Here is a 21,385-nt window from a genome sequence, read left to right on the forward strand (position 1 = left end):
GGCTTAGCAGCAGCAGTCCTAAACATCTGTATGGAGAACCACAAATTGGATGCCCAGACTGTAACATTCAGTGGTCTACACTAACACAGCTCCAACACTTATATTCAGGAAGGCCTGCTCTGCTAAGTAGCATGTCAACCAAACCAGATTGTAAGACAAGGACATGCAATCCTCTAAATTTTACTATCTGAAAGCCAGGTCTACAGGACAGACAGCACTTTTTGGTCTACAGGACAGACAGCACTATTACAAGTTGATAGACAAGGAGCAGGCCTTGGAGTTCCACTACTGATTGTCAAAAAGACTAGCAGGATTCAAATGCATCCAACCCAGCAATTCCCGATCCATAAGTCATTCTATAAGCATTTTGACCAGCCAGTGCATGAGCTTCTTTCATCAACCAAAAACTTATTTGCTCAACTAGCTGAAAACGTAGCTGGCAGCTTAGGGATTTCCTCATGCTATGTATGTGGAGGAAATAATATGGGGGACCAGTGGCCATGGGAGGCAAAGGAATTAATGCCACAAGATAACTTCACTAACCTAACCCTGACAGTGAACCAACAGCCTCAGCCAGTGTTTGGCTGTTAAAAACCTCCATAATTGGAAAGTACTGTATTGCCTGATGGGGAAGGGCTTTCCCTGAGGCAGTAGGAGAAACAACCTGCATAGAGCAACAATATTATGATGAGACTAAAAACAAAACTCTATGGGGAAATGCCCAGAATGACTCCTACTTACCAGGTCCCAGGACTTTTTCTCTATTCCCTACCCTAAGCCACACTTCGCATCAGCTAGAGGCTCCAAATGCTTGGAAAGCACCCTCTGGCCTATATGGGATCTGCGGAGCATGGGCACATGGGCAACTGCTGGCTAAATGGACAGGGTCATGTGTATTAGGAACAATCAAGCCATCCTTCTTTCTAATTCCTCTAAAGCAAAGGGCACTCTTAGGATATCCAGTTTATGATAAAAATAAAAGAAGAACTAGAAGAAACATAATCACAAAAATAGACACAAATATCAAAAAAGATGTGGACGTAGGCGACTGGAAAGATGATGAATGGCCTCCTGAAAGAATCATTAAATACTATGGACCAGCTACCTGGGGGAAAGATGAGTCATGGGGGTACCACACCGCAATCTATATGCTCAACCACATCATAAGGTTGCAGGCAGTCCTAGAAATTATAACCAATGAAATGTCAAGGGCTCTAGATTTATTGACAATACAAGAAACACAGATGAGAAATGCTATATATCAAAATAGATTGGCTTTAAAGAACCTCTTAGCCTTAGAAGGGCGAGTGTGTGGCTGAGCTGTCCTGGAAATCACAGCTGGAATGGGCAAGTTGGCCCATGTTTCAGTTCAGACTTGGTCTGGGTGGTCCCCGGATTCCTTGTTTGAAGGATGGTTCTCAGCCTTTGGAGGATTCAAAACCCTCATTAGTGGGTTCTTACTTATTCTTGGCATCTGCCTCATCCTTCCTTGACATTTACCCCTGTTTATTAGGAGTATTCAGTCAACTATGGAGGCAATAGTGGCCTGACACACTACCGCACAGTTGATGGCATTAAACAGATATCAGCTGCTGCCAGTAGAAGAAACTCAGCTTCGCCAGGAGGTGGCAAATAGTAGTTCCTTATATTAACATCTCTGTTATAAAAAGTTCCAAAGTGGGGAATGAAACAGGAATTAAAAGAAATTAAAGAGTGGGTAGGCAGAAACTCAGTTGTATGTAAGAAAACCCAACTCCCCCTGAGAAAGAGAAGAGCTGGAGTCCTTTAAAAAATTAACTGCCTGTTTTTCTGTGGCTAATCCCTCCTCCCTTCCCAGGCACTATGAAGACCTATTTCCCTAGCTGTGCAGCTGCAAGGTCACTAGACAGGTAAACTCAAGTCGCAAAACATGTTTTTCCCTGAAAAGTAAGAAATGATGTAATGCATGTCTCAATTGAATAACTGACTTTGTTTCTCACTTCTGTAGTATGCTTCCCCTGCACAGATCTCTGCCTGCCACCCCACAAAATGCTTAAAAGGTAACTTAACTCTTTGTTCAGGGCTCAGTCCTTTGGATGTTAATCCGACTGGGCCGGTGCACCTAAGTAATTCATAAATATCATATCCTCCTGAAATCCATTGGTCTCTAATTCGTTAAAGATCCCACAATAGTTCCAGAAATCTGTAGGGCAGAGGCAAAATGCCACCAGTCTCTTTACTTAAACATAGCAAGAATCACCTTTACACCAGTTCTCAACAAGTTACTTATCTCCATCTGAGACCACCTCAGACCGACTTTCATTGTTCATATCATTATCAGCATTTTGGTCAAAGCCATTCAACAAGTCTGTAGGGAATTTCAAACTTTCCTACATTTCCCTGTCTTCTTTTGAGCCCTCAAATTGTTCCAACCTCTGCTTGTTATCCAGTTCTAAAGTCACTTCCACATTTTCATGTATCTTTTCAGCAGTTCCCCACGCTACTGGTACTAATTTACTGTATTAGTCTGTTTTCATGCTGCTGATAAAGACATACTTGAGACTGGGAGGAAAAATAGGTATAATAAATTGACAGTTCTACATGGCTACAGTGGCCTCACAATCATGATGGAAGGCAAAAGACACCTCTTACATAGTGGTGGCAAGAGAGAATGAGGAAGAAGCAAAAGGGGAAACCCCTTATAAAACCATCAGATCTTGTGAGACTTATTCATTACCACGAGAACAGTAGGGGGGAAACCACCCCCGTGATTCAGTTATCTCCCAACAGGTCCCTCTCACAACACGTGCAAATTATAGGAGTACAATTCAAGATGAGATTTGGGTGAGAACACATAGCGAAACCATATCAGAAGGAAAGGAGGATCCTATAGCAAAGGAAAAAAAGAGGGAGGGTCTCATTTTTGCAAGAAATAATAAACTCTTATCTGTGTATCTTAAGATAAACAGAGGAGACCATAACATACCACATCACTGGGAGGAAAAAGGCAATCTTGTTGAAAAGGCTCACTGACATTATGGAGCAACATTTACTAAGTTATAATGAATGATCAGCCTCTGGGACACCAATAGTCTACCAAGAAGGCTAAACTCATTCTTATTCAGATTAAATCAGCATATCTGCACCATTCTGATGATCCAGTCATACACTATCCATTACAGAAATACCATGGAGACCAGGGGGTAACCTCCTAGAATTAAATTTATAATAAAGAAAGCATACCTAATTATTTGTTTTCACAATGGAAAAACCTTAACATAATGAATAGTACATTTCTTCTAATTTTAGAGGAGTCTACTATACTGTCATACAGTATTAAATTTAAACCCCTTAATACAAATATTTATTGACTGCATGAACTGTTATGTAGTTTCTCTTAGAATAATGTGATAAAAATAACAATTAGAGAAAACACAAAATAAAAAATTAAAACCACATATTTTCAATGGTTTGGCATAATTACTGTGCTTTTTGAAATGGCCAGATTACTAACAAGAAACCAAGACAAGATTTCGGATTTGCTCAATCATTAAGTTCTTGACCTTTTGAAATCTAAAATCCTGGCTAAAAAATTTGAAGAAAATATTTTTAGGTAGCTTTTTAGGGCTTCCAAGGCAATACAAGAAGAATTTTGAGCTCTTCTGGTAACATGGCGGGCAGAGAAGCTGGAGTGACTCTGGGGCAGCTGCATCTTTCGCTTCAGGATCTCACCACCTGGGATGTTACCAAGTTGACGCCATCTTCACACGAAGTTATCAGCAGACAAGCTACAATTAATATAGGTATAATTGGTCATGTAGCTAGTGGGAAATCCACAGTCGTCAAAGCTATTTCTGGAGTTCACACTGTCGGGTTCAAAAATGAACTAGAAGGAAATATTACGATCAAGCTTGGATATGCTAATGCTAAGATTTATAAACTTGATGACCCCAGTTGCCATCAGCCAGAATGTTACAGATCTTGTGGGAGCAGTACACCTGAAGAGTTTCCTACAGACATTCCAAGGACCAAAGGGAGCTTCAAATTAGTCAGACATGTTTCCTCTGTTAACTGTCCTGGCCACAATATTTTGATGGCTACTATGCTGAATGGTGCAGTAGTGATGGATGCAGCTCTTCTGTTGATAGCTGGTAATGAATCTTTCCCTCAGCCTCAGACATCTGAACACCTGGCTGCTATAGAGATCATGAAACTGAAGCACATTTTGATTCTACAAAATAAAATTGATTTGGTAAAAGAAAGTCAGGCTAAAGAACAATACGAGCAAATCCTTGCATTTGTCCAAGGTACAGTAGCAGAGGGAGCTCCCATTATTCCAATTTCAGCTCAGCTTAAACACAATATTGAAGTTGTTTGTGAACACATAGTAAAGAAAATTCCACTACCCCCAAGAGACTTTACTTCAGAGCCCCGGCTTATTGTTATTAGATATTTTGATGTCAACAAACTTGGCTGTGAAGTTGATGACATTAAGGGAGGTGTAGCTGGTGGTAGTATCCTAAAAGGAGTATTAAAGGTGGGCCAGGAGATAGAAGTAAGACCTGGTATTGTTTCCAGAGATAGTGAAGGAAAACTCATGTGTAAACCAATCTTTTCCAAAATTGTGTCACTTTTTGTGGAGTATAATGATCTGCAATATGCTGCTCCAGGCAGTCTTATTGGAGTTGGAACAAAACTTGACTCCACTTTGTGCTGGGCTGACAGAATGGTGGGGCAAGTACTTGGTGCAGTCAGACTTTACCTGAGATATTCACAGAATTGGAAATTTCCTATTTCCTGCTTAGAAAGCTTCTAGGTGTACACACTGAAGGAGACAAGAAAGGAGCAAAGGTTCAAAAGCTGTCTAAGAATGAAGTGCTTATGGTGAACATAGGATACCTGTTGACAGGAGGGAGAGTTAGTGCTGTCAAGGCCAATTTGGGTAAAATTGTTGTGACCAATCCAGTGTGCACGGAGGAGAAAAATTGCCCTTAGCTGAAGAGTCGAAAAAAACTTGTGTTTAATTGGTTGGGGTCAGATAAGAAGAGGAGTGACAATCAAGCCAACAGTAGATGATGACTGAAGAATACCGGTTAAATAACACATTCGGATGGATTTGGAAGTTGAATTTGTCTTAACAACCAAGCGGTTTATTTTCAAAGCAATATTGGGGAATTGGTTTCACAGTTCATTACCTTAGTAGGTAACTGTAAGGTTATTCTCTTTTTTTTGGTTATGAAAACTTAGGGACTACAATTAATATAAAAATTGGCAAATGTTGGATTGAATCTACATTTTGGCAGAAGTTAAGCATTCCCACATAATGTCAAAATTATACATCATGCAGTTTTTTTGTTTGTTTGTTTTATTTTATTTTGTTTTTGAGTCTGGCTCTGTCACCCAGGCTGGAGTGCACTGGTGTGATCTGCAACTCCGCCTCCTGGGTTCAAGTGATTCTCCTGCCTCAGCCTCCTGAGTAGCTGAGATTACAGGTTTGCATCACCACACCTGGCTAATTTTTGTATTATTAGTAGAGACGGGGTTTTGGCATGTTGGCTAGGCCTGTCTCTACTGACCTCAGGGTGATCAGCCCACCTTGACCTCACAAAGTGCTGGGATTACAGGTGTGAGTCACCTTGCCCAGCCCATATCATATGGTTTGAAATGAAATTTTGAAACAACCAGTCTTTGCTGTAGTGCACACATATATCACTGAAACTTTTTGAAATAAGGTTTTTTTCCAAAAAAAATAGAATTTTGAGAGTTATGCAGGAAAATGCATTCTACATACATGCATTGCTCTTCTGTGATTTGCTTTAAAATGGAAAGATCGATTATTGCAAATCTAGTTTCTCAATTTAGAGTAAATTAACAAAAGATTTATTTTTTAGACAAGCAAAAAAAATTGTATAAAACCAAGGGTAACAGATGCCATTAGCTGCCAAAAAATAGTATGACTAGATTTAGTAAGTAGCCATGCAATTGACAACCCAATTAAACTAAGACCCTAGTAAGTGCCTGTGGAAAGCATGTATGTGCAATGTGGTGGACCTCTACTCAGCACCTTCTTCTGCTTGTTTACATAGATATCAATTTCCCCTGAGTTAACTCAGAGTGAAAACTGGAAACTGAGAATGCTATTTTCAAAATGATTACTGAAAACATGGTTAACACTTTTTTATTTTTTCCATATTTTAAAGAAATTTTATGAATCTTACTTTGCCTCAAATGGGCATTTAATAAAAGATTGTTTACAGTATGCAATTTGGAATCATGAAAAATTTTAATATTCCAGGTAAGTCAGAGACACTTAAATGTCAACCAAATTTGATAGAACGTATTTAAATGACATCATGTCTTCTTAGCTGAGAGTTTTTTTAAATCAGTAAATTTAGAGAAAAATAGAAAACCAGTACTTTGTGCCAAATAACACTGTTTGGCACAGGAGTATCACCCAAACGTGTGCTCTTCATCTTCATAATTAAAGTAGGAATAGCACCATGTGCACTCCTGGAACCAGCTGACCTGTTTGCTACTGATACAAAGTGGAGAAGGCATTGAAATATTGAAGGAGTGTAATATAAATTAAATACTTATATGAAATACAATTTAAAATAAAAAATAGCATTTAATGTTGTAAAGCTATATATGAGATTATTTGTATGAAGTCATAATATTTTTCCTTCTATCAACAGAATAACTTTATTCACAATATTTTTATTTCAAATAATATTCCCTTTTCTGCTTTATATTTGCTAGCTTTTGGTCAAACATTACCTGAGCTCAATAGAAATCCACAAAATTAATCTTTATTTTACCACAAGTGGTTTATTATTGATGCATAGGCTTACTTTGCTTAAAATACATTAGCTTTTGATGAAAGATTTATACTTTTTTTCAGTGTGTTGTTTATTGGTGAGAAGTGGCTTTTCTACCAGGAAATTGCTATTCTCAACTCTACTCACATTGACTAATAGTGAGTGGAAGTAATGGGTGGATAAATAGCAAATGTGTCTTCTGGGCATCTTTTATCTCATCCATTGGCTGAAGAAAGAGGAGGATGTAGGTAGAAGATGAAAGAAGATATGATCACTAAAAAATTATGAATTTTTTTCTTTCAGCCAGAAAAAAAAACCCACTTGGGATGGTGGTGTGAGCAGAAACTATATTATTCTGCTAAACCTCTGAAATTTTAGTATATAAACTGCATTACTTTAACAAATATATTATTTCTTCAGTTTTGATTCTTCAGGATATGATTCTGATATAGGAGTTAAGAAGAAATCATTTTGGCAGATAGCAAGGGTATGGGAGCCTTGGTAAGATTTTTTTTTTTTTTAAATGAAAAGCAGCCCCAAATCATTTTCTAACAAAGAGCAGCCTGCAAGCTGGGAGCCTGCATGGGTGAATGCCAGCAGGAAACAAGGGATAGACATGTTCGAGATGGTGGCTCCATCTTCCCTTGTCTGCTAGCCACGTGTACTGTAAAGGAGCAGATAAGATGACACTGATCAACCAGAAAGCCCATTTGCATAAGAAGATTAGGGTGGGGCAACAAACCGTCCCTTCACTCTATGTAAATGTCATACCTGATAAAACCAATCAATGAGCTCTACCTAAATCAGACACCACCTCCTCAAACTGGACTATAAAACGTCATATTCACCACCAGCCATCCCTTTCAGCTCAGAGACCCCTTCCTCTATAGAGGAACCTGTTTCTCTTTCTCTTCTCATCTACTTATTAAACCTCCACTTCTAAACTCCTTGTGTGTGTTTGTGTCCTAAATTTTCCTGGCGTGTGACAATGAACCCCAGGGTATATCACCCAGAAAATAGCCAGTTTATAGTGTGGGCTTGTCCAGGATACAAAGATACAACATTCATTGAAATGGTGAGTAGAGGAGTGGACTGCAACTCTGCCCTTTCATTCTGAGGCTCTCAGCCTCAATTTTAGACCTTTCACAGAGGACTTAGCCATTGCGTGGAGCTGGAAGATGTCCTGGGGCACCTGAGGATTTCTGGCTGAGACTACCCCCAAGTGTTGTCCAAAGGCTTCTGGATTGACCTCAGCCTCTGACCACCCTGATGCAGTGTCAGCAAGGGGATGTCCAAATTTCCTATCATAATTTCCTCCTTTCCTGTTCACAATCATCATACCTCTTATCCTCATTGCATATGAAATGTGCAGCAAGTTTTACAGTTCAGGGAAGTAATCTTGTTTGGCAAGATCAGCGACTGTCATAGTAACCAGGGATATAGCTCAAGGGAAGGTATCTTTGTAATTTCTTAGGAACAGAGAGTTCCCCCCCTCCACAGTTGGTGTCTCTTTCTCAGCCCTTGGTCTGGAGAGCACATGACATTTCCAAGCCTCTCTCTGCTCTTGGTCTGGAGAGCACATGGCATCTCCAGGTCTCTCTCTGCCCTTTGTCTGGAGAGCACATGGCATGTCAAGGTCACTCTGTCCTTGGTCTAGAGAGCACATGGTGTTTCAAGAACAACAGTGCCACCTAGTGGAACAGGGATCCTCTCCATGAGGCACACTGTTGGTCCTTTACTGAAACACCCTGGCCTCCCAATTCTCTTCCTTTTTGCACCTGTCTACTAGAAATCAGGCTTTATGCTGCTTCTGTAAACAGGAAAATTCTGCCTTCAACAATTAAGGGTAAAATAGTCTCCAAAACCAAATTTTAGTCTTAATACTGTCCCATCAGCATAAAAACGGCCATTCTGTCCTCATGTTCTTTTAAGCCATCTATTCTGCCTCCATTTAGAGTGGTGTTTAATTAACAAGGGGATTTTAAGTTCAGAGGTTAACTGGAACCATTCTCTATGTGTAAGTGCTTCAGCATGGGCCATAATAGCAGGATATAGAGTTCAATCTAGCATACTCCCTCCATTAAAGAGGCCTTGCCCAACTTTAAATAATTTTTCTTGAGATCCATTTTTCAGGGGGCCAGGGAGATCACACAAGTCCAGGACGTCAGAGAGAAATCACAGAGGACTAGAGCCATTTGGGTGAGTGCGACTAGTCCCAGCTTCTTAGTTCCTCTGGTTCCATGGCTGGAGGTTATGCCTGCAAGCATGGGCAGCTCATTTAATAACATGCTGGGACACAGGAACCATGGAGGGAAAACAGCAGGGGCGTGCCCCCACTGTCTTTCTCTCCTTCCTGGGTCACATTGAAAGGAAGGTGACTAAAGGGACAACTTTTTCTCATTTATCTTTCTAGATGGGTAACAGATCATCTTCAGCCTGCACTTCCCTGGAGTGCATTCTGAAGCACTTGATCTCCTTTCACCCTGATACTTTAAAGAAAAAGTGGCTAATTTTCTTTTGCATAAGGGCATGGCACTTTTACTAGACCTTTTGTAGGTATTACAAAATCAACCCAGTTTTTTAGCAATTATATCAGGCAGGCCCAAAGAGAATAATTCCCCAAAATTAGGGAAGAAACTTCCAGGGGAACCATCTGAAGATAACCCTTACTTGGGGCCTCTTTAAGTTCCTTTCTCATTACAGGACCTTAGGCAAGCAAACGGAGACTTAGGCTTATTTTTTGATGGCCCTGGTAGGTATATAGAAGCCTTCCAAAATTTAACTCAGGTATTTCAGTTCTCATGGAGGGATGTTATGCTGCTCCTAAGCCAAACCCTAACCACAGCTGAGAAGCAACCATCTCCAGAAGCAGCAGAGAATTCCAGAGATGAGCAATATGTCTCCTATAGTAGACCAAAAAGGAAAAGAGAAAATAGGAAAGACAAAGAAAATAGGGGAAACACCATTCCCAATAGGAAGAGAGGCAGTACCTGTTGACCACCCTAATTAGAACCTGCATACTTTTCTATGGAGTTTTTCCTTCTTTCACAGTTTAAAATGGTTCTCTTATAATGTTCTTCCAACCTGGAAAAAGTTAGTTTCCCTAAACCTTAAAATCTTTGGCTTATAGTTGAGCTGGGGGAAGGGAACCCCAAAGCCTGACATATTGGCAAAAAGGTAAAAGTTTTCTTTTTACCAGTCAAGCTTTCAGCTTCTCTCTCCCTATGCAAACTGGCAAAAGGGATAATAAGGATCATTGGTTACACTGCCTGTAAAGTTTTAATTAATGAAAAAGGGCTCATGATGTTGGTCTTAAGCTGTAGCCAATCTGGTGTGCTTAGTGCACCATCTTGTTTCATGTACTTGACAACATGACCTGGAACCATGGGGCAATACTTTGTTTTAGTCTCCACCATTTTACAATGGTTGCTGTCTCCTTATGCTAAGTCAGTTCTTGGGTGGGGGCCACAAAATGAGATAAAGAAGTTTGTCAACCTGAGTGGTGCAAGCTGATCATTCATAGGCAGGGTTTACAAAATATCTTAAACTCTGATCCTGAGAGCAGTTAAGGGAGGGTCAAACTTTTGTAGCCTCCAGGTGCATGACTCCTAAGCCATGGTTTCCAATACTGTGACTAGTTTCTTGGTCTGTTCCCTAGGCAAGAGGGAAATATACCTTCAGAAGGGGCTGTTATCATTTTTGTTTTGGGCTATAAACTGTAAACCAGCCTCCTCCAAAAGTTGGCTCAACCTATGCCCAGGGATGGGCAAGTACAGCTTGGGGGCTGGAAACAAAATGGAGTTGTTTGGGTCAGATCCCTTTCATTGTCTCAGTCATAATTTTGCAATGACAGTTTCAAAAGGCGCTTATCACCCCTTTAAAAATACCTTGTACACTCGTGGTTAAGTCATAACCTAATTAAAGTTTGTTGGTTTCACCTGTGAGTTTATTTCTTGTAAAGTTTAAAAGCTGAAAATCTTAACTGCTTGGCATGGCTAAAGTTGAATAAAAAGGAATTTAAAAGGATTTTCTTAAAGAGTGCTCAGCTTAATTAAAAGTGAATATTCAAGTTACAGGTATATTTAAAAAGTCCTTTATGTTTTTCTTTTCTTGGGTCTTGTTTTTCTGGAAAAAACTTCTCTTTTCAGTCAACTGAATTATTTTACTCCATTTTTTTTTTGTCTTGTCGCTGTTAATACATGCGTGAGAGGCCCCAGGATAACTTCTGGTAGCATGGGACTTCTTTGGAAAAAAACAGGAGGTGCCACAGACCCCATTTAGGGAAAAAAACCTCTGTTTTCCTCATGAAACCTCAGGAATTAAAAGCAGATAGTTCCCTCTCAAAATCAAAGGCTCTGTTCTGTTTTGCATTTTGTTATCTGACTGTTTTGAGTTTTGGAGGTGTCAAATTACTTCACATTAAGGGAGAGTTTTGGTGTGTAATAACTAGGTAGGAAATGTACTTTAAGAGATGACTGACAGTGGTTATAATCAGAGAAGCATGCTCTTGGCCACCTGAAAGATATGAAAACATCCCCACCCTCACTGAGAGATGAGATTCCCATTGGGGATGGAATTATTACTTAATAAGCCGATTGGCTTTGGATTGCCTTTCATGGTAGAAGCACTGCACTGTCTTCTCTATAGTATCTCCCTTCTTTTGGAGATCCAAAATTTAGTATAAAATGGCACCCTTAATTTTGGGATTTTTCTGTGCCTTCAGCTTATTAGGCCCTAAAAATGCATGCTACCTGTCCATGTCCCTCCAAAGTCTCCACCCAGAAGCCAGTAATCCAATTAAGAAACTGGCAAATGAAAAATCTGACAGGTGCTAAAATCTTCTGTCTGTGTGGCTTTATATGTGTTGTGTGTAATGTGTATAAAAAGAGTTCTAATTGATTGGCTTAAGGAAAGATAAATGCTTAAATAAAATATTTTTTAGTTCATGAGACTTTAATCTTTAAGAAATAACAATAGTATTAAGGATTATTGGTAAAATGCAAGTGTCCTCAAAATGCGAATAGGAAGTCTAAATTATACAACTTAGATACTATGTTTGCTAAATGTTCTAAAGTTGTATACTGCCTGCTTTACAGATAGGTAAGGCCTGGGACACATGGAGTTAGACGCTGGAAAGAGTCAAACCTTATCTTCACTTCTGTCTGGGTCTTAGGCTCCAAACCCAGCACATAATTACAATCACTTACTAACTTGGTTTTTCACCAAAAGTAGAAGCTGCTAAGAGTTAACAGTGCAACATGTATTTGAGATCACTAAACAGTTTTATATGCAAGGTGTATGAGAACAGTAATATGTGTCTTTAGTAAAAGATTATAAGAAAGCATGGAAATGTAAATTTTGCCCAGGGGATGAGGGATTATGTTAAATTTCATAAGATAAAGCTAGATATTTAGACAAGAAATTGACATTACAGAAAAGGATATTGCTACTGTAATACAATTTGGAACAAATACTTATGTGCTTGTAAATATTCCCTTTAATAATCCTTAGATACATGTCAATCTGGCTCAATGCTTTTGGCACAACTGTTTATGATTTCAGAGATTACTTCCCATGGATAGTTACAGTTAAAAACATGACTGATGAAAAAGTTTAGTTATCTCTGTGGCTTATAACTTTATCCTTAATTATGATTGATAGTATATATTCAGACATTATAATTTTAAAAATCCTACACGATTTTGGAAGATATATTAATATTATTCACCAAAATATAACTTAAAGGATATTGGACATCATTTTGGCAATCTCATGTGACTAAACATGTCAAATAATACTGTTCACCTTTTTTTCCTACCAAATTCAAGCCATTGTGCTTTTAGATTTTAATATTTATTTTTACCCACTAAGCTTCATAGTTGACATTATTACTTTGAGTTTCCCCAGGCAATGGCAGACAATTGTTGTCTTGCTTTGTTCCTTCTCAAAAGATAGGTTATAATCAAGCTATAAGACTTTAACAGGTCTTCTCAAATGCAGGATTTTAATAGCTTTGAAATTGTAACATTGGAATAAAGAACGTATTTGAGTGCTATTTGGATCATTAGCTGTGGGCCCAAGAAAAATTATTTTACATCCTTGAAGTTTCAATCTTCATTATTAATAAAAATATTTAAATTACAAAACTTAAAGTTGGATGTTACTTAAATGATTGTTGATGTATAAATGGATTTTTAAAATGGAATACATGAAATGGAATATAATTCTACCTTATAAAAGGAAATCATGTCATATGCTACAATAAAGATGAACCTTTAGGGCCACTCCTGTAAAGCAAGCACTTTGGGAGGCCGAAGTGATAGAATCTTTTGAGCCCAGGAGTTTAAGACTACCTCGGGCAAAACAGGAGGTCTCCGTCTCTCAAACACAACAAAACCAAAAAAAAGTGATAAACTTTTAGATCACTATGTTAAGTGAAATATGCCAGGAACAAAATAATGGAGAGCATATTTATATGAGATATCTTCAGTAGTGAAATTCATAAAAGTAGAAAGTAGAATGATGTTTGTCAACAACTGGGGGTGGGTTAAAGGGACAGTTGTTGTATAATGGGTTTAAGATTATGCCTTTTACTTCCACAAAATATAAAATTTCTAGTGGTCTGTTGCATGACAATTTGAATACACTTAATAAACTAAACCACACACTTTGTGGTCAAATATATATAATAACATAAAAAACAAGCCTAATTATCACAAATATGAAATTTTTAATTAAAAAACCTTGACCTTCCATCTTTGCTTTATGATTATGTAAAGTTTAATTTCCATTATCATGCCAATTTCCTACCTTCTCTTTCTACTCCTACTGAGATTTTCTTAATTTTCTTTCATGCTTTATGAATAAATTCAATGCATTTGTCTGGGATTTATTATCACTAACAATGGAACTTTAGCGTTTGGTTTTTGTTTTCTTTTCTTTTCTTTTTGAGATGGAGTCTTGCTCTGTCCCCAGGCTGGAGTGCAGTGGTGCCCTCTCGGCTCACTGCAACCTCTGCCTCCCAGGTTCAAGCAATTCTCTTGCCTCAGCCGAGTAGCTGCGATTACAGTTGCCTGCCACCACACCTGGCTAATTTTTGCATTTTTAGTAGAGACGCGGGTTTCACCATGTTGACCAGACTGGTCTCGAACTCCTGACCTCATGTTCTGCCCGCCTTGGCCTCCCAAAGAGCTGGGATTACAGGTGTGAACCACCCTGCCCTCTCGGTTTTTCTTTTTTCTTAAGTGAAGGCAAGTTTATCAGGAAAGTAAAGGAATAGAAGAATGGCTACTCCATAGGCAGGGCAACCTAGCTTTTGATTTTTATACTCAAGATTTTTTGGAAAGGAATCATTTGAGAAACACTAGTAGTAATTGCCTGCTATGTAAAGTTGTGTAGGATCAATACCCAAAATTGCACTTCTCTTTTAGAGCAAAGCTCTAGAAGCCCACAAAATGCTTTCAGTCGAGTGCCAAATCTAAAATTCATTTTCTGGCTGGGCACGGTGGCTCACGCCTGTAATCCCAGCGCTTTGGGAGACCGAGGTGGGTGGATCACCTGAGATCAGGAATTTGAGACCAGCCCAGCCAACATGGTGAAACCCCATCTCTACTAAAAATACAAAAAATTAGCCAGCTATGGTGGTGGGCGCCTGTAATGCCAGCTACTTGAGAGACTGAAGCAGGAAAATCGCTTGAATTCTGGAGGCAGAGGTTTCAATGAGTAGAGATCGCAAGACTCCCTTGCAATAAATACAAATAAAGTAAAATAAAATTCATTTTCTGTAAAGGACTGTTCCTTCCACTGGAAATTATGAATACCATACTCAGTAGCCTTGTCTGTGCTTGCTTGGGGAATGGCTTAGCCATTTTATCCTAAGTATTGTAAGTAAAATAATTTCTTAGGAAATGGGAAAAAATAATATTAACTTATGCAACTGAAATGTTTTAAAATGCAGTTTATGGTGTAATAAAAATAATTTGGATATCTCAGTTACTACAAAGAGGGTTTGTTTCTTGTTCATGGAATTGCTCCACAGATTGACTGCATTTTTACTAGGTTTTGTCTTCATTCCAAAATCCAGGCTGAGGAAGCAGCCTCTGTCTACATTGTTCTGATTATAATGCTTAGAGAAAACAAGTCGTTAACCACATATTGGCTCTTAAAATATACGCTCAGAAGTGACATACATTACTCCAGTCCATCTACACTGACCAAATAAAGTTCCATAGGAATGTCTAATGTTTGTGGGTCAGGAAAATATATTCTTGGAAGGATCATCAAAAATCATGGAACAATAACAAAACTTACCACAAAAATTTCCTACACAACTAAATACTAAGTTATTATATATTCATTCATAAACAAATGAACTTTTTATTTAATACCTTTTAGTTAATAGTAATATTTAGTATCTATTATGCACCTAGTGTGTGATAAAATCAATGATAGGTATTTTATTTATTTATTATTATATTTTTATTTTTTTGAGACAGGGTCTCACTGCAGTGGTGTGATCATGGCTGATGGCAGTGTCCATCTTGTGAATCAAGTAATCCTCTCACCTCAGTCCCCCGGCTAGCTGAGACTACAGGCATGCACCTTGTGCCTGGCTAGTTTATGTTTTGTACAGATGCAGCATGGCTATGTTGCCCAGGCTGCTCTCCAAGTCCTGGGACCCGGCAATATTCCTGTCTTGGCCTCTCAAAGTGTTGGGATTACAGGAAGTAGAACTGAGTACAATTCTGTGTGAATCACCTTATGCACATTAACAAAAACAATGTGTCAGTTTATAAATATACTTAACTTGTACCCAAACCTACTTATTCTTTTTTTCTTTACTAATTTAAATTATCTTTGGCACTGCCTTGAATAAAATACCCATTTGGAGCCCATAAGACAGCAGCACACCTGAGAATAAATATGAAGACAATGAAGCAGCCACTTCCAGTGAGCTCAGCAGAAACATGTGGCCACGCTGTATTGACCACCCTCACAAACCATGCAGAGCTCCAAGACACTTAAAGCTTTAGCTGTTAACAATAGTGAGCCACCTATGAAATTAAAGTTTCAACTATGCTTTAAAACTGAAAAGAACAAATATGATTATTGCTAACCTTTTTAATTTGTTCATTTGACTTTGGGGATGAATGAGTAGATGCAAGAGAGGGGAGATGACATGTCTTAATGGTCTTCTGAACTAATAAATTAATTTGATTTGGTCTATCAGAAGCTTATTGGCAACTTCTAAACCAACCATAGCTATCTAAATTTTCTTTGTCGGTTCAAAGAGCCCCAAGGTGTATATGACCGATGCTGCCATCTGTGTCCTCACAGTGATGCAGTGACAGCATCCTGTGTACACATACAGAGCTAATACCATGGCTTCACTCACAGATCCCATGACTCAATTGGAAAACTAGATAACTCACTCTGAAATTCTCCCCCTCAGTAAATCCACGGGAAATCACTTGGCTTTTATATCTTGTTGGGTTTTGGTTTGCATGAAATAACTTAAGAAGACTTTTTATTCTTTTCATTTTTTAAGGACTTGTTCTGAATGTGGAAAAAAAGTCCAGAAGCTTTTTTTTTTTTTTTTTTTTTTTTTTTTTTTTTTTTTTTTTTACTATTTGCTACATTTGTCCCAGATTATCTTAAACTTTTATGCTTATGTTTTATTAAGCAAAACACATGCTCCCTAGAATCTCTGGGATATTTATGAGGCATTGGAAACAGAACATGATGAGTAGCTTCACCTTTTACCTCAATCTTCTTTGAGGTTTGAATGGTTCAATTTTATGATAGATTTTTTATTATGAGATGCTGTGCTGTTATAAAATGTGAACTTGTGCACAAAGGTGCAGATCCGATGTTTTTCCTAAAAATTAAAATTATATATAAACAAGAGAATTAATAAAGAAATAATATAAGTATTCTTACAGTCCCAAAGCCTGTTTATTGCTGAGGAAAGTGACAATGTGCCTTAGTTGCTAAAATTTGCTAAGCCTGTTCAAGCCATATTTCATCATCTAGTCTCTCATAAGCTGACCCCTTATGTTTGCCATCTCCCCTGTTGATTCTTGTTGATAATTGACCTCCACCTATTCAAACCCACTGTGGCCAATGGACAGAAATACATACAGTACTGTGGACCTAGAGGTGTTTCACTAATCTTACCCTCCATAATTCAGTCTACAGCAGATTAGAAAGAAGGCTTTCTTTCCTATTCTAAAAGATGCTTTTATATACATTTGTGGTTTTCTATCAGTAAATGCAGGTAAGTACACACAGACTTCAGTCATATGAAACAACTAAAGAACTAAGGCACCCAAGATGATCATACAAAAATAGGAATTGTCTAAGACCATAGAAAATACAGTTACTGCAATTGCTGAGCTTTTAAAAATTCAAACATATATTTCTAACAAATCAAAACTTATTTTTGAAACCAAATCTTCTCTGTACAGTTAGGCAATTTGTTAAAAAAAAAAAAACTTAAACTATTTTAAATGTTTATTTTTTTAAAAAATATGTGATTATCATCTTTTCTTATAATCTGATAAATATGGAATAAAAATCTTCTCTTTTGGATGTTTTGAATGCTTTATGTGAACATTGTGATAGAATGTGAATGTACTCTTTGACATTTTATTACGGTTATTACTATGAACACACGTTTTATTTATACAAAAAGTAGAACAAAGTGAAAGAACTTTTATAACAATGAGGATGTATAGAACCAATTTTTAAAAAAGTTGTTGTACATTATACCCACTCGAATACATAAAACTGCTGGATTTTCTGTTCAAAATTAAATTTTATTTCACATTGATAGAAACCATAAAAAACATTTACATTTTCACATGTTACAACACAACATTTCAATGGAATATTTCTTTGCATAAATAATATCTTGCTGATTTGTAGAACTGAAATAGCAGTTTATATTCTTCAAGGTAAAGAAAAATGACGTAGTAAATGATTGTTTAAAGTTTTTTAATCCAGACATAAACATATGGCTTCACTATTAACATCCTATGTAGCCCATTACTAAATTATTTCCATTATCGATTAGCACCCATTTATAAAGACACATTCTTAATGTTGTTTTGGTCAGCTATAATACAGCAGAAAAATTAACACAGTTCAGAAATATCAAGCATACATTTTTGTTACATATTAATCTGTATGGTAACTACACTTTATGTATATAGGGTTCTGACTAGCCTTTATTACCCATAAGTTTGCTTTCAAAAATTTTTACCAGTAATTTGGAAATTTTGACAATTTAAAATGATTGCCATTTTTAAGTTTGCATGAAAAACTAATACAAAAAATAATTTGACTCAAGTGAAAATTTCAAATAAGTCCACTGACAGAAGAAAATAAAGCAAAAACTTACAATAGATTCCTCATCTTCTACAGTAGTTGGTTTCAAACATGTGTACAAAGTAAACTCTATGCTATGAGGAGATGAAATCATCTTAGAAGTTAGTTTATAAGATCAGTCTTAAAGATATTTCAGAACATACTAGAATATGATCTAATTATTCTTTCAGTTGTTTGCAGAAAAATAAAACCACAAAATTACTCCTGTTACCTGGGATGAAGATTCTAATAAATAGGTGTAAATTTGGATAAGGTAGAGTAATTTGAAATAAGTAGTGCATGAAGTTTTAATGTCTGATTTCTCTATAAAGCATAAATAGATTTTAAATACCTTATATCTGTGACCCAGAATGTCAAATTGTAGCATGTATTAACAGTAGCTGTCTGTGGCAGAGAGGCAATATTTGGTCTGCTATGAAGGACAATAAAGAAAGAACAAACTTTTTTTTTCTTGAGAGAAAACAATATTAAATAGAAATAATATCAGGGAAAAGAAAACCTGATCCCAAAATAAAGGGGCCATTAATTGAAGAGAATAATTTTACTGTTTCTTGACAATGAACAGCATTATCCCTATTATTAGGAATAATGAAATACCACTTCATTCTTATTATGTATTACAATCATTATGTATATATGAACACATATATAAAAATACAGACACTTCATGGTGAATAAGCAATTTTGGATTACATCCATAGACTAAGTCACAGCATGCATAAATTGTTTATATCTTAACTGCTCATTTACACCCAAACACATTTTCATTAAGCATACTGTTAATTTTCAAATGATGTAATACAAAATCTGGTGGCAGTACTGTATTATTTTGCTGAATTACATTTGAGAAAAAAGAAGCTATCTGCTTCATCTATTTTAATATAGTAGATCCTTGATCCTCTTATAAGAATACATGTATAGAAACTTAAAAGATCATAAATTTCTCATAAGGAGACATTATTTTATCTGTACCATTGGCGTGTATTTGCAAAACATTTTAACACTGCAAACATTAGAAATTTGAAGACTGGGCATGGCAAAAGGTTTATACTCTACTACAATGATGCTGGTGTACTTCTACAAAAGGCCTCTTAGTGATGTTAATCAATTGGAGGTAGGAGTTTATCAATGAATTTCTTGACATCCATCATTTCCTGTTGATGTGAACTGTGCATCATGCTGAGAGATGACAACGTGCTAGCAGCCCTTGCTTGCCCTCGGCACCTCCTCAGGCCACGGCGTCCATTCTGGCTGTGTTTGAGGAGCCCTTCAGCCCGCCACTGCACTGTGGGGGCCCCTCTCTGGGCTGGCCGAGGCCGGAGCCAGCTCTCTCTGCTTGTGGGGAGGTGTGGAGGGAGAGCCGCGGGTGGGAACTGGGGCTGCTGCCTGTGATGATCATGGGCCAGCACGAGTTCTGGGTGGGTGTGGGCTCAGTGGGCCCCACACTCAGAGCAGCCAGCTGGCACCACCAACCCCAGGCAGTGAGGGGCTTAGCACCTGGGCCAGCAGCCGCAGAGGATGCCCCGGGTCCCCCAGCAGTGCCGGCCCACCAGCAGTGTGCTGGAATTCTCGCCAGGCCTCAGCTGCCTCCCTGCAGGGCAGGGCTCAGTACCTGCAGCCCACCATGCCTGAGCCTCCCCATCACCATGGGCTCCTGTGAGGCCGAGCCTCCCCAAAAAGTGCCACCCCCGCTCCACAGCACCAGGTCCCATCAACCGCCCAAGGGCTGAGGAGTGTGGGCACATGTCACAGGACTGGCAGGCAGCTCTGCCTGTGGCCCCAGTGTGGGATCCACTAGGTGAAGCCAGCTGGGCTCCTGAGTCTGGTGGGGACTTGGAGAATCTTTATGTCTAGCTAACGGATTGTAAATACACCAATCAGCACTCTGTCTCTAACTCAAGGTTTGTAAACACACCAATCAGCACCCTGGGTCTAGCTCAAGGTTTGTAAATGCACCAATCAGTGCTCTGTGGGGCCTTGGAGAACTTTTGTGTCTTGCTCAGGGATTGTAAACACACCAATCAGCACCCTGTCAAAATGGACCAATCAGCTCTCTGTAAAATCGACCAGTCAGCAGGATGTGGGTGGGGCCAGATAAGGGGATAAAAGCAGGCTGTCCAAGCCAGCAGTGGCAACCCTCTTGGGTCCCCTTCCACACTGTGGAAGCTTTGTTCTTTCGCTCTTTGCAATAAATCTTGCTGCTGCTCACTCTTTGGGTCCACACTGCCTTTATGAGCATAACACTCACCATGAGGGTCCACAGCTTCATTCTTGAAGTCAGTGAGAACAAGAACCCACCAATTCTGGACACAATACCTTCATAGGTTTTAAAGGTCACATTGGCTGGATTCACCAGTGTTTTTAGTTTTTCAACCATAAGAGAACCAAACATCAGGGGGACTAAAGGGTCACAATCCCTGTGGTGCTGGAGAATAGAAATATCTCTGTTAGTGCCACCAATAGGACCCTGTGGAAATGAAGCCTGAAGTGGAAGCCAGCAACTGAGTGCAGTGACACCCACCAGTTTTTGCTGCATGGTACGTGCAGTATATAAACATAAAGCTCCTCCCTGAGAAAATTCTCCCAAAATAATTGTTAGAAGGAATGCCATTCTTCACTTCTTGATCAATCAAAGCTTTTATATTTTCTGCTGCCTGTTTAATCCCGGATTCATCCTCCTGTGAATCTGGCGAAAGCCCAATAATATCAAACCATGAAGGCATAGCCATGTTCATATTTAATGTAACAGGCATAACAGGCGCATGCGGGCAGATATATTTGATATGTGAACTTCTGATACCTGCAAAGGCTTCTGCCCATCCGTGCCCAGTATCTCCCAATCCATGAAGGAAAATCACCACGGCGGTGGCATTCCGGGGGGCAGGCTCGGTGGCTGGAAGAGGGGCTGACATGTTATTGCCGCACAAACACTAGCTCAGCTCACAGCGCAAGCATAAGGAAGAGCGGGCACCCAGCAGTGGCCCAAGTGTGTGTGAGTGGCTAGTCCCTAGCCCCACCAGGTGTGCGCTTAGGCGCGTGCGTGCCAACGCAGCCCCGCGCTACGTTCCACGTGCTCTGCGCTCCCGCAGGTCCAGGGTCCCAAAACTGCTTGTTTTAATCAACATTAAACTTATATTTGTGTGGCTAGGTATCATTGACTAAAATAAAGATACAACATGTTTTTACTGAGTTCTTTTTGC

At 38.7% G+C, this 21,385-nt stretch overlaps 2 pseudogenes; one reads left to right on the plus strand and one right to left on the minus strand.

Moving 5' to 3' along the window:
* Window positions 1-3,649: 3,649 nt before the first annotated feature.
* On the plus strand, window positions 3,650-5,151 carry LOC129021851 (eukaryotic translation initiation factor 2 subunit 3-like; annotated as a pseudogene).
* A 14,134-nt stretch (window positions 5,152-19,285) lies between these two features.
* On the minus strand, window positions 19,286-21,018 carry LOC129021829 (acyl-protein thioesterase 1-like; annotated as a pseudogene).
* Window positions 21,019-21,385: the final 367 nt, after the last annotated feature.

The sequence above is a fragment of the Pongo pygmaeus genome, chromosome 21 (genome assembly GCF_028885625.2).
Source record: "Pongo pygmaeus isolate AG05252 chromosome 21, NHGRI_mPonPyg2-v2.0_pri, whole genome shotgun sequence".
NCBI lineage: Eukaryota > Metazoa > Chordata > Mammalia > Primates > Hominidae > Pongo > Pongo pygmaeus.